Source organism: Zonotrichia leucophrys, chromosome 1A, assembly GCF_028769735.1.
Source record: "Zonotrichia leucophrys gambelii isolate GWCS_2022_RI chromosome 1A, RI_Zleu_2.0, whole genome shotgun sequence".
NCBI classification, from domain to species: Eukaryota; Metazoa; Chordata; class Aves; order Passeriformes; family Passerellidae; genus Zonotrichia; species Zonotrichia leucophrys.
The window spans coordinates 31,736,196-31,751,200 of NC_088170.1; positions in this window are offsets into that span (position 1 = coordinate 31,736,196).

The following is a 15,005-nucleotide window of genomic DNA, read 5'->3' on the forward strand; positions in this document are numbered from 1 at the left end:
TCCCACCTGTGTTTTAGCTCAAGCCCTGAAGCCCCAGACCTGCATGCACATGGAGCCATCAGGAATCTTCCCTTCATCCCTTCTGTTTGCTTGGGTTCATCATCCTCAGCATGGCTTCAGGATTCAGGAGGGCTGGCAGCCCTGGTTCACCCAAACCTGTAAGCACTTGCAGCAGGTGAGCAGTGAGGTACCCAGTGCAGGTCTCACAGTGACCCACTGGTGGCTTTCCATGTGACAGAGCTGCAGCGTATGGGCCAGTCCCAGAAACAGCAGAGCATTTTTATATGAGCAAAGAAGATGATGATAAGGTGCCAATCCCTTCTGAAAAGCCAATCTGACTGTTTGCTTTTTGGAGAAGAAGGTTTTGTTTTGTGTAATCCTTGGCAGGAAGAAGAGGCAACAAGGGGGGAGAAAAGCTCAAGTTCCTTCAGACTCAATGAGAAGTGATTGGCTTTGGTTTGCTGACAGCTGCTGTCTGCTGGCAGACATGGGCTTACACAGGTTTGGTTTCTAAGCTTCAGTTTTTTGTGAAGCAAATGCAAACAATTTGGAGAGATTGACATGAATGAACTGAATGTGTTTTCTCCTGTTGGAATACTGAATTTTCTTTGGCTTTGGAATGAGGGAAGAAGAAACTGGACACAATAGATGAGGAGCAGTGAGAAGACACAAAGTTGTTTGCTTGAAGAATTAAAGAATTGAAGAATAAAATCATAAAAAAATTTCCATCCACCTGGCACACACGAGGATTACTGCTGACAAATTGGAGTAGAAGCCAGCAGACTAATTATAGCATGTAAGTTAGCATTGCATTTACTGTTTTGGTGAGTGACAAAACCAGAAAGATGGGTAGAATAATGAAGCATAATAAACAGAACTACAGTATTATATTATTACTTCTAGAAGATGTTGTGTTAACTCCTCCAGTTCTCTGAGTTCAGTTTGCTCACTTTTTTATTTATTTATTACATATTGTATTTTGAGTATAGAACAGCTGGATGTTTTTCCACAGGATTTTTTACTTTGAGGAAGTTCTGCTGTTGTAAAGCCTCCTACAGCCAGTGCTTCCTGTGCTGGATCTGCATTGCCTGGTTTAGGTTCAGCCTTGGGGCTAAAGCACAAGGAGGTGAGGACGAGCATGTGGGATCCAGGCTTTTCTGTGAGCAAGTTCCCAGGGGAATTCTGTTGCTGAGGGACTTTGGAGGGGTGGGAGCCAGCTCTGATCATCTGCATCTGTAGCCAGACAGTGGATGTCACAGCAGCACAGTGAAACACATGCTTGGAAAATTCTTTGGAAACCAGCCATATTCAGGAAATAAAGAATGATTTATAGTTGGGATTTCATTGTGGAAAATAAATCCACCAGTTAACTCTCAGGCTGGCTTTTTCTTTCAAGAAAAACAGGGTTTTTCTGACCAAAGAAGTAAAGATGTCTCATAGAAAAGGAACACTGTACTGGAGTGTGTTACATTTTTATTTTAGGTGTTGCTCATTTATATTATCCGTGTCCTTGAAATTGCTAATAAAACTGGTAACCCTAGACCAGTGTGGAATACTGTACTCTCCTGTCTCATGAGCACTTACATTCCCTTACCAAAGCAGTACTAAAATTGTGTTTTCTAATCCAGTGCAAATGGAGTTGCTATTCCACATTTAAAGGGTCATTTGTACATGTTCCCTTTTGGTTTCCATCTTTCCCTGCCTCTTCAGACTAGTTCTTTTTCCAGCTTAACTTGGAAATTTTCAAGTTTTTAGGCATGCTTTTCTTTTCTTTTTTTCTTTAATTCCACATTTGATATCCTGAAATATATTTCTATTTTTCTATTAAAATATTTCCCTGAAATATAGATATTTATTTATTTTAAAAAGACCCATAGAGGCATGCCAGAGATGGTAATAGTAATAGTAATAGTAATAGTAATAGTAATAGTAATAGTAATAGCAACAGTAACAGTAACAGTAATAGTAATAATAATAGGATTTATATTACTGAATGCAACTTACACCTTAGGTATATTGTAGGTTTGCTTCCCCAAAGAAAACACAAGGTCTATTAAGTTATTTATAAGTGCTGCCAACTCTGAACTTGCTAAGTCAATAAATTTGATACTGTCATAGACAAAGATTATCTTTAAAATTTTTGTCCTTCCAGGTGAAGGTAGTGGAAGACTCTTATTTCTTCATGAAGGTATATCTAATGGCTTAACTTCTTTAGCTTTGTTTGCATGCAGTCTGAATTACAATGCCTGTTCCTTAGCTGCATTTAAACATAAAGACCATGATTACCACACCTTACCAGGAGGAAGAGAACTCTCCATGTGAAGAAAAGAACTCAACCCGGTCTTTCGACTCTTTTTCAACCTCCTGCCACTATGAAAAGATAATCTCTGCTTATTTTTTCAGCAAATGTCAACCATGTCATCTCTGTTTATAGATGAATGGATTTCAGTCTTGAAATGTTTATTCTAAGCCTCTGTCAGTGGATGATTTTATCCTTTGGTAGTTTGTTGCAAAGAGCCCCCTTTACAAAGCTTTAGGTGCTATCTGAGTTGGGTTTTGTGGATTTGTAAAACTGCATTATATCCCATTGTGGAAAAGGTGAGGTGCATAATGTAAAGCATAAATGTAACTTCTATTAACTCTAAACACTTGAAAGAAGTGAAGAGTGAAACTGGAGAGTTGGTCAGTTTGACACAAATATATTTGGTGAATTATTTTCCAAAAAATACACCCAGTGACATATTTTGAAGCATTGTAAAAAGTGAAAATTAATAAAAATTGTTTATTATAGGCAAATATAAATACATCTCTCTAGAGAAAATATGTTCAGTGATGAAGAACTAAGGAAAATTAACAGAATGTGAGTGTGAAAACAATATGTTCAAGTCAGATTAATAAGAATCACTTCAATATGTCCACACACAAAGAAATATAATACAAAATAGATGAATAATATTACAGTAAGGAGCAAATGGGACATCTCCCTAAAGGAGGTGGGTCTCACACAATTCTTTCATTTTAGTCTTTATTCTCTCTGTTAACTATTGTGGATTAAAGAATAGATTCCTTTAACTCGACTCCAGGAGTTTTCAAAAACAATATAAAACAGTAAAAATGAGGGCTTGTTCACCTATGTTCTTGCTCACTGCTCCACCCAAACACAGATGGAGGTATGTCTGCATGTGTGCAACCTCATAGGTAAAATTTCCATTATCTCCATTTGAGATCACTACGTAAATTCTCACTGATTTTTCAATCAATCCTCTCTTATACCATCCCTAAACAGAATGCAGGCTAGCACCACCATCTGCATTTCTTTTTGGTTTCTCTTTCTTCTATCCAACACCTTACAGAACCTTAAGCATTGCAGTTAGGTGAAAATGGAAGATGAAGCCCTCCAGGAACTGCTCCCTGCTGCTTTGCCTGTGCCACATCTCTGGAGAATGCCTTCCCTTGTCACCTCTCCTGATGGTCAGGGACTTCTGCAATGACATGGCCTTGCTAGGGCAAGGCAGGGGACTTAGCAGAAAAGCAGCTTCTGCTGTGAAAGCAAACCTTTCATCCCCTTGTGAACACAAATCCAGGAAATCAGTCTCCCAAGGGCTGGCTAATTTTATCTGTATCCTTGAGACAGTAACATTTCATGTTGCCTGCCTTCCTCCTAAAACGCCTTGAGAAGGCTTTGCCTCTTGGCTGTTGTTCTGTGGTCAGAGTGCCTAGAGTTTAGACAGCAATTACTGTTCATTTCAAAGGCTCCTGAATTTAATAGAAATCAATTCCTAAATTGATGTTTGGTTTTAATGTCTTATTCTGAGTATGTGACATCAATATGTTCAATCTTTTATTATGAAAGACTAAACTGCAAAATCATAGATTATAAAAAAATTACATGGGTTAGCAATTTTGTCATTGAGAATTAGTGTCACTGTTGCTAGTACTTACAAATTATTCAAAATTTCAAGACACTTTGTGCCCTTCCTCAAGAAGATGTGAACTTGCATAATTAAACTCCACGCAAATTTGAAAACACTTGCAGATATAGATGTTTTCATAAGATCTCTTTAACAAGTAAATTTAATCACCAGACTGTTTGAAGAAATCCATTCTCCTTTTTAAGACATAATTAATAACATTCAAATAAATTTTCTTTGAACGAATCCATTTCAAAATAAATTTTGATTTGAAGAAAATGAACCCTTTCATAACACAGGCTTAGTTCTGAGCAGGTCTTTCTTTTTGATTTTCCCTTAAGAATTACCCATCTTAAAACTTAAGACACTTTTGAGCTCAAGTAATACATAAAGATTTGGACCAGAGCAAAAATGAGGCCAGAGAGATTCTGGAAAATTCCTTCAAGGTAAGAAAGTATCTCAGGGTCCAAGAGGAGGAGGTGTGTCTTCAAGGCAGAGGCTGAAGTTCACCCTGGAGAGGAAAATATCTGGAAGGATGGACTATGTGGGATATTCCCTAGGAACCAATACATTTGAAGCCTATCCCTTGCTGCTTATCAAAAATTAATATTTAAACCACAATATCTCAAAACAAGGGAAGCATTATGGAAATATTTTTAACAGAAACAGTCCAGTGAAAATAGATAAAAAATTATAAGGAGAAGTAAGAAATTAGTAATGAGATAAATTATTACAATATGTTGTCTGGTGCCAGTGATTCTATCCTTACACATAAGCCAAGACCTGTCAAAGTTTGAAGTCAGATGGCAGAGCTTTGATGTTTATTTAATTAACAAACACATACAAAACTACTCTTTTACCATAAAATTAACAAACACATACAAAACTACTCTTATGACAGTTTTGATTCCCTTTATTTGTACAGAAAGTGACTTTTTTAAGCTAGTCCCAAGAACAAGTATCTTTACTTGATGATTTAACATAGACAATCTACTGGTCTCAGCCATGGTATGTGCTGCCTGTGTGTCCTGTAGCAGGAGTGCTTCTACTGAAGCAATTTTTCCTGTTGAAACTTGTTTTGTTTTGCATTAAAAATTATTCCCCAAATAAATAGCAAGCTTGAATTTTCAGCTAAATAAAAGAGTTGTATTTCAATGCTTAATTTAGATGAAATGAAAAAAAAAAACAAACAAAAAACTGTAGTGTGATTTGATTGACCCAAAATGGGGGTTTACTTAGCATGCTTATAAAAAACTGGAGAAAAATTAACTTGGTTTCATATCAAAATAGTTGTCAAAGTTCATTTATTCTGAAGGTGCACTATTTAAATCATTATTTTGTTCAGTGCTAGACCAAAACTCATCACAGGGCTTTTTTACCCAAAACACAAAAACATCTTAAATGTGAAAGGGCTTATGGATCACTATGACCTTTGTCTCTAAGCAGTCTCCTTGAGTGTTATTAGTCAGAACCAGGTTCAGGAATCCTTTCTGTTGCTGCTTGGGATGGAGCCTGGCTCACCCCTGCAGAGCTGCTATTGTGGCACTGAAGACTGGCCTTCAATTGAACACAATTTAATGCTTGTTTCTCTGTTTCAAGCCCAAAGAATAGTAATTTCTAGGTATTCAAACACTTACTCATAATTGTTGGTTTAATAAAAGAGATTTCTTCTCCCACAGGAATATTTTTTGCTTATTTTACCATCACAATTAAAACAGCATAAACAGTAAGAACCAGGCCTGCCTGAGATACATGTGCTTTCACAGGTGGGCATGTCCACTAAAGCATGGGCCTGTCAACCTGTGTCTCTGCTTTACACCTCAACTCCTTTGAAATCTGTTTTGCCTGTGACTCAAGATTCTGCTAGACTAGCCCTCAAGGGACAAAAACATCTTGTTCTGTCTCTCTTATGGAGTGTAGCAATACAGCCCCATTCTCATCATTAAGAGGTTGTTGGAGAGGTTGTCAGACATCACACATAATCTGGATGCAATGACATTTTAATGCAAGCCGTGGTGGTCTGTTTGTCTACCTGTGACAAGAACTAAGCAAGTGAGTTATGTGACTCATTTTGAACAGTCACTCTAATGGAAATGTGAGAAGGAATCAACCAAGTACCAGGCATTTCTACTCAAGAGCTCTGCAGGTTTATTTTTTTTCCAATCAATCAAATATAAAAGTATTGAATTAATATTGTGTATTCTGCCTTGAAATGTTTCAGTAAAAAGGCATCCCACGTACTGGATACTTGAGTCTGTACTGAAATAAACCAAGGATCTGAAGTACAAAGACAAAAAAGTTAGAGAAAAGTCACTGCATTACTGTAGAGGAGAAAATCAGCCCATTTGAGACTGAGGGAACCCAAACCTACCTGAACTCTGCTTGCGTACCCTGAGCACTCCTTTCTATTTCCCTCTGTGCAACTGCTGTCACATGTCTCTTGTCACTCTGTGCGCTAGAACCATTTAACCTTGCCGTTCAGCTCACGGCTAGACCGCTCCCCAGGGAAGGGGTGCACTGACGATGGATCTGCTCCAGTGAGTTTGTGATGGCCAGCACACAGGGCTCTGGGGCTCCTCCCCTGTGACCCTCAGTCTTCCCAGAACCAGTGCAGAGCCTTATGTGTATTCAGGCTTTACACTAGAAAACCTGAGAAAATGACACACTGGGTTGCTTGGCTTACGGGTGCCTCTGTTCACTACTGACTCACAGCTGCCTGAAAAAAGTCACAATTAATAAATGTTTGGTGCATGCAGGGAAATCACACCATTTATTGCAATGAAATAGAAATTGTAAAAGCTTTATTTCCCTTTGGAAGCAGACACAGAGGGTCAGTGAATATTTGTAACTGAGGAGCAAATAATCATCTTGTCACAACCTTCACATTCATGAGGAATGATTGCCTGGGAGATTTCAGTTGGCAAAAAATTCACCTTATACATTATAATTTTCTCTAGGCATCACATATATGAAGAATAGTGAGACCTGCTACAATTCAGGAAAAGCACAAGATTATAGAAACAAAAACCTGCCATATGAAATTAATGTTATTAACAATATTTTTAATTAATCTAAAGGTACAAGGCATCCAATACTGGATGCATTATAGAGTTTTTAAATCAGACTGCATTTGGTTTCATATGCATATTTAAATGTTTTAATTAATTTGTGTCTCCCACAACACCTTCTGCTTTTTACTTTTTGATTATATATTTATAGATCTAAGGACAGATAAATGATTTTCCCTATTCTATAGTTCTGTGCAGTTTAAGGCTGATAGATATTCTGAGGTAGGTTTCCAAAATATCTCTATTAAATGGCCTATTGATCCCTACAGTTGTAAATACTCACAGCACATTCATTTAGCAGGAATGCAATTTAGTCAGAAAAATTAAAATTGTTAAATGATCCATCTGGAAATGACTGTCTTCTTGCCAAAACACCATTTGGGATACATGCTATCTAGTCTGGCCCAAGTCACTGACACTATAAAAACAGTCTAGGGAGTGTATTCATTTTAAGATGTTATATATTATGCCACCAAATTAGTCACAGTATCATTCATCTGCAAACAAAATGGGAACCATGAAATGTGACTGTACCATGGCCCAGCTGGGTAGCTGAGGAATCCTTGCAGAGTGAGAATAGCTATAATCCAGCATTCAGGGCCATCTGCCTGACTCTCATCGAGAACCAACACCTGGATTTTCTGAAGCTCAAGTGTGCCAGCTGCCCCTGATAATCTCTGCCTTTTCTTGTGTTTGCATATGTTTAATGTGTATAAAATGTTTGCAGGATCCTAAAATACTTGGTAGAAAGATAAATAATCTGTCATTCCTATATTAAATATTGCTGTTTACAAATATCTGTAAAGTCTAATTTTGCTTATTCCTGAAGTCAGCTTTTGATTTTGGTGCAATGTGTCATGAGGTACATTAAAATTTACGTCCAGCCACAGTGTACCTTTTTGAAGTCAGCTTCTGAAAGTTTGATTAATGAAAGCTGAATGATTCACCTTGTGAGTCACAGTGCAAATCTAAGCCAGTTTGTCAGGTTGCTTTACAAGGGCTTGATGGCCAGCTAGAAATCTGGGAACTCCCAGTCAGTCATTCAAAGAGCTTCTTAATTTCTCAGAAGTGCTCAGAAGCTGCCTGCAATGACAACGTGCTTCCATTGACGTGCTCATCATGAAAGACAAAGGTTTTTTAAAACTCTGTGTTGCTGGTATTTTTGGAATAGTGTTGGCCCTGCCTCCACACTTCACTCTGGGAGCACAGCTGGCTGGAGGCAATCTTTCTTATGCATGGGATGAGAAAGCTTAGGTGGGACAGCAGTTTCAAAGGGAGCATTCCTTCCAAGTGCCATTAGAGGTTCCTCAGAAACAACACAGGGAAAAATCTGCTGGGGGGAAATAAATATTCAGGGACATATTCAAGGAAGCAGTGGCCTCATGCAGAAGCCCCCCAGTGGAGCAGTAACCTTTTTGCAGTAACTGTGCAGCCCTCCTGCTGAATGTGAGGATCCGTGGGTGGGTGATTTCTGCTTGCCCCTGACCACCAGGCAGCTCCCATCGTGGCTCACATATCAAGGTCTCAAACAGCTTTCTATGAGAGCTGGGAAAAGTAATCATTTTACCCTAGTGAGCTCTTGCTCCCACACCCAGAAATATACTGGATGGTGTGAATTAAAGGAAGAGATGTCTCTTGCACATGAAGTGGAACTAATGCTGTAGCCAGAAATTGTACAAAGTGCTGGAGCTGGAGAGCTGGAGTGACTTTTTAAGGTTGCTGAGACACTACAATTCTCACTTCACTTTGTGATTTGACACAGGTTTTGGGCTATCTCATAAGCTGTAATAATATTTTGCAGTGCAGAGGGAAAAAAGCAGTGCACTCCCAATTACCTGCAGGAGCTCTTTATGCTCATTCTATTTTAACACAGCGGGCTGCTGCTTCAGTATTTCATTCGTGTTCTAAGCTGCTGACAAGCCAAAAATTTGAGATGTGTTTGACAAGGAGGGTTTATGTGCTGAAAATTCTGTTTATTTAAAAGTTAAAATAGAAACCAAGCTTAGAAACAATCTGTGAGCTGTAGGTAGTATGGCAAATGATCCTGCAGAATTGCCATAATTTCCCTTCCCAGGTCTTCTTTTCACTGTAGGACACACAGTTGTAAGGCATCTATAACTGTGAAAAGTAAAACTCTTTGGTATATTCTGAAGAAATCAAAGTTATAGAGAATGTTCAGTACTTTTCAAAGACTTTATGCCATGAGACTAAACCATCTTAAAGGAAATTCTCTGCAAAAACATGTGCACAATTAATCTCTGTTCAGGACAGTTCACAGTCCATGGAAATAGCAACACAGGTGCCTTAATCTGGCAAAACATAAATTCTTTTGTACAAGATCAGGAAAATTAAGCTAGATAGTAGGCTGGAGAATTTTGGGGAGGACTCAGATGGATAACAAAGAGATTTTGTCTCTTGCTTGAAAGTAGAGAAAGAAAGGATCAAAAGACTGACAGGAAGTGGGCAAGTATTTGGGCTGTAATTGGTAATGCTATCATTACAAAATACCTTTACTTTTAGAGGAGGACACCTCTCTTTTCCCATGTAATGACCTGATACAACTCCTTGGGTTGGGAACACAACCTTGCCCAGCAGGACACTGTCATTTGGCACAGAAGTGAATGGCAAAACTGCAGAAATTACTTTAAAGGACCAAGATAAACTGAGGAAAATAAAAAATTAAAGTAAAATTCACTTCCAATAAGAAATTCCTATAGCATTTAAGCATGATTTTAATTAATAATTATGCTTCTTTTGTTTAGGACACATATAGTGTATTCATTCAATACAAATACATATATTATCACATTATGGATTATTAACAGTTATTTATATGAATGACAAGTGTAAACTTTTGTCAGCTGCTTGGGGTTTATCTCAACTTTCCTGAACACAGGGGTATTCACAATACTTTCTTTTAATAAAATAGGGAGAAAAAGTACATGAGTGAGAGAACAAAAGTAATGCTTGTTACGCATTAAGGAACACAATATTGTAGAATTTTTTGTAAAAAACTTCAAGAACATCAGGTCTGATCACTAACCAATCATTGGCAAGTCCACCACTGAACCATGCACCTGAGGGTGTCTACATGTCTTTCAAAGGCTAGAGAGGTGACTCAAGCACTTCCCTGCAGTGATATTGTGTGGCCATTCATCATGCTTCTATTTTCTTTTCAGATCACTTCCTCTTCAAAACCCTGTTTGTAAAAATTAACAACACTGTGTAAACTAACCAGCAGTGATTTTTGCTAGGCCCACAAATTGGTCAGGTGAGAAGATTCTAGTGAAAAATTGGGAAATACACATTTACCTTTGGGTAAGGAAATTGTACAAAGTATCACATCTGATTAGAGCCGTTATGGCCAGTAGTTAGCAAGATATGCAAAATGTTAGTGTGTTAGACTCTCTTCAAAAACCTATTTATGGACCATTCAGATGGAGGACAGGGCTTACTCCTCAGTCTTGCTGTACCCATCAGTCTGCCTCCAAATTGCAATGTTTTTCTAGCACCTGGCTAGACTGTGTGCTTAATTAGCAGATTTTTTTTCTGCTTATTTGATTTGATTCAACTGATGAAATTCATTCAATGTATAGAAAAAAACCAAAAAAAGTCTTGTTCCAATCCTTTTATCTCTGTAGCAGCATGCTGTATGTTTAACTATTCCTGAATAATGTATTTATTTAGCAGCTGCTCAGCCTGATAATGGTGAAGGTCAGAGTGGCACAGCTCTCTTTATGAGACAGTTTCTCCATGTTTTGTGTTTAGTAATTTTCAGCAAGACTTTTTGTTTTCAGTGAGCATCTGCACATTTCAATGGATAAGTACAGAAAAGTTCATTTTTCAAAATGGAGTCCTTAATGTCCTGCATTGACGTTAGTTTATCTTGAAATGCATGAATGTAATCTGTATAATGTTTATTTTAACCTGTCTCACAAATCATCAATTTTTCATTCTTCTGAAAGAATCAAGAGGGTCTGAGGTCTTCTCTTTTTTTGTTGGTTTTGTGTTTCTGGGACTGAACACTTTCATTATCCCTAATTATATGATGAGCTACTTGGGAAAAAGAGGGACACAGAAAAATAGCTTGAGAAGAACAAAAATAACCCGACAGTTAATTATGTTAAAAATATAAAACACTTGTCAGCATTCCATTAACATCTTAATGAGGGGGAAATAACCCTCATCTGTCTCAAAAAAAAAAAAAAAAAAAAAAAAAAGTTGCTCAAAAATAAAATCCCAACCTAGTTTGTAAATTTTGCACCCTGAAAGACACAGATAATTTCTCTTCATTAAAATCCTGCTGCTGGGTACCTAAGAGTCACCAAGTGTGAAGAGAACAGCCAGGCTTCTCCTCTGGTTGTTATTCAGCTAACGTCCTGGGGGAAGATTAATTAGACCGCAAGACCTTATATTAATGGGACTCATTAGAGCAATAGATCTGTTAGGGAAGGGAGTGGAGGCTGGACAGCTATGATTTGTGGGGTGATTTCTCCCACATGGCATAGAAATTGCTCTCAGTCTGCATTCATTTTCTCAGTTTAGTTTCTTCTTATTTCTGTGATGAGGTTATGTCCTGGGCCAGGCAGGTAAGAAGGATGAACCCCGACCTGATCCCTCTTTTGATTGTGGAGGGATGTTAAGCCATGCTCTTGGCAGCAGTGAGAGGAAAAGGGTTCTCCTGGGCTCCTGAAGGGAGTGACAGAACAATGAGGGAAGCAGTGTCCCTGCACTGGTCTAACAGCAATACCTGCACTGAAGATGTAACAAGATTATAAGCTATTGTTATTCAGATATTGCAGTGCTGCCATATTAGTCTTTTATTTCACAATCCTTCAAAAGGTTAACACTTCTCCTAACTCTTAAAATACTATTAAAAAGCTACAAGTGTTTCACTATGCTGTCAATGATATTTAACTAAGAAACAAATGCTGGCAATTCAGATGGGAAAAAGTAGAAAAAGCTTCATTTTTTGAAAAGTTTAATGATTTACACATGTTCCCTACATAGAAAAATAAATTTTGCATACCAAAAATAACTTCCATTATATATGTGTGTATACACGTGTGTGTGTACTGACAAAAGCTAATAATTAGTTCTAAATATTCTTATATCTCATGAAAGAAAGTTACTAGAGTTACTTCTGTCTTTGACCGATATATTCTGTAATTATCTGTCACAGGAACATATTTGCCTGTTTTAATCTGTAGATGTCCTTCCCATGCTTTGAATAAAAATTAAAACAAACCTTACATCCAGAGCATACTAATTTATGAATACCTAAGAGCAAAAACCCTAACACAAAACCAAACCAAAACAAAAAACCCAAAACCTACCAACCTGTGATCTTTATTCCTTTAGGTAGTGAAATGATCTCTTGGCAGTCTCAGCATGTCACTGAGCAAGACTTAGAGGGAAAGTGCACTTTGTCCTGGACCTCCTCTGTGCCTTCTCATACAAGCAGACTTTCTTAGGGATTTAATGCTTTCATCTGAATACCCTTTCCTCAACACTTTTCTCTTTCACTTCTTCAGAAGTATGCTATCCTGCTGCAAACATGTGACCTGTTAGGTTGTATTTGATTGAAGTATTGACAAGTTCAACGTCGTGGTAGCTGCTCTGCTATGTGCTGATGGATGAAGCAGAGAGTCCTGCTCTAATGTCTGGTTGCCATGCCTATTTATTACTAAATGAAAATAAGCTTCAGACCTATTTGTAGAAGGTCTCTGCAGCCCAGAAGAACATCTGCTGACATTCCATATTTTCATCATGCTTTGAAGACCAAAAAAACAGTGATGTTTTTTTAAGATTTGGGGTCTGTGATATACTAAGTCCACATCCCATAGGATTGCCTTTCTCAGGGAGATTTCTGAGGCTCACATATAAAAGAGTGCGTCTTAAAGATGATGAAAACAGTGGTGATTGTATGCTACAGGCACTAAAACTCAGCAGTTAATGTATCACTTTGTGCAAGATGTTACAATTATTCTCTATACTTCATAATTAAAAATGACATGTACTAGCTTTTTATTTTGACCACTGCAGCCAAAGAAAGACCATTTCTTTCATAAAAAACAGTCTGAAAGTACATTATGAGTAATACTCATCCATTAGCATCCAATAATTAACACTTTGCTCTGTCTGCATATCTTTACAAGGACATTTTTGTCCCCCCAGCTTTTGGAGGACCCTGCTGAGACAATCCTAGCTACCATTTAGATGAGAAACAAGCTAGAGCTTTATTATTTTACTTTTCCAAACAGATTACATGATGGTAAATTGCAGTACATGGAAATAAGTTTTGAAAGATACAAAGAGAGGCAGACTTTATATTTTGAGGAAATGAACTAGCCAGATTTCCAAATTAAAGGCTTGTTTTGAGCTGCAGCCTATTGCTTGTTTAACTGCTTGTATATGCTTCCAGCATTTCAAATGATACAATATACAGCTATAGCCAAACCATAAGATGTAAAAATTAAACTAGTAAATATCATGCTGAATTCAGAATGCTAGTCATAGACATTTATAATCTCCAGCAGCAAGTTTCTCAGGCTGCCAAATGTTTTTACTTTAAAATGAATGTGAAGAATTTATCTATATTTGTTCTCGAACACACTGCAGGAGTGCCATGCATTCTTTATTTGCAAACTGTAGGAAATTTTTCTGAGTAAATACATAAATTGGCACAGTCTATCTTAATGGAAAACCTATTATTTTAATTATTAGGGGGTGGTGTACCCTTCTGCTTTGGATTTTTTGAGTTAGTAATTAATGACTTCATCATAAATAAATTCCCATTTATTTCTTTCATTTCAGGGAATTAAAATGAAGATAACTCATTTTAGAGAATTTTCAATATTACCCCAGGGTTATCAGAAGGACAAATGGTACCATGAGGGAGTGAGGAGGCAGGATGCAGGTTTAGGAACAACTGAAGCCAGAGGAAACTTAAATGTGAAACAATATATACAAACATTTCTGGTTATTGGTATTAATGACTGTTTATCTTGCAAAATCTGTTGCCAAGAGGTCATCTTCACCAATAAACTACATGTAAAACTTGATCACTGGAGGAAAAAAGAAGAAAAAAATCCACAGCAGAGAGTAAAAGACACCTGGTTAGGAGACATGTCAAGCCCTGGATATTGCCACAAAGAAATTATCCAGTTCTTCTTTACAGATACCAAAACTTTTTCAGCAGACTTAGAGACCTTTCTTTTCCATTGCCTGCCCCTACTCCAACAGGTAATCTTTTCCCTTTATTTGATGTTGGTGTAACTGGTCCTAGGATGGACTCAAATAGTCACAGCTCTTTGGACTCAAAATTATTTAGTGTAGTTGGCAGTTATTTGGATTTGCTTCCTCTAGACAGATGGAAAAGACCATTCCAGTTTATCAAATCCACTGTATTCCCATTAAATACTACCCAAGCTTTAAATGAGAACAGAAAGTTTCATCAAGCAAACAAATACATTCTGGCTTGAAAATTAGAAAGCACATGTAAGAAAGAGCAGGATTTAAAGTAAAAGAGAAAGTAAAACAAAAAAAGAGCACAAAGAAAAAATATCTCAAAATCTACCTGAAATCAGTCTATTCCACCAGCTGCTACTGAAGATCTTGAGGAGGTTTTTCTCAAGCAAGTACTTAAGGAAACAATTCAAAAATATCCTGCCTTTGCAGTAGCTGGTATTAAGATTTTATGATGTATGGACCACCATGAATTTTTCAGCAGGTAAGCAGCTTTTTTTTTGACACAAATTCAAAAGGGCTATGTTTTTAGTTACTTTTGTAGTCCCGTTAGGAATACTTCATGCAAATTATTCACTAAAGTGTTGTCTTTTAAAGTGGACTCCTGCCTGGGGTTTTCAGTTCCTTATTTAAACTTAAGGGTTTGCTTGCAGCAACTAGAGCGCAGTTATTTCTTATTGGTTTAAAACTTTTCTGCTGTGGGTGAATTTAGGTTTTTTCTTTTATTTTGCTTTGTACTTTTATACACACACACATACATACACACACACATATGTAT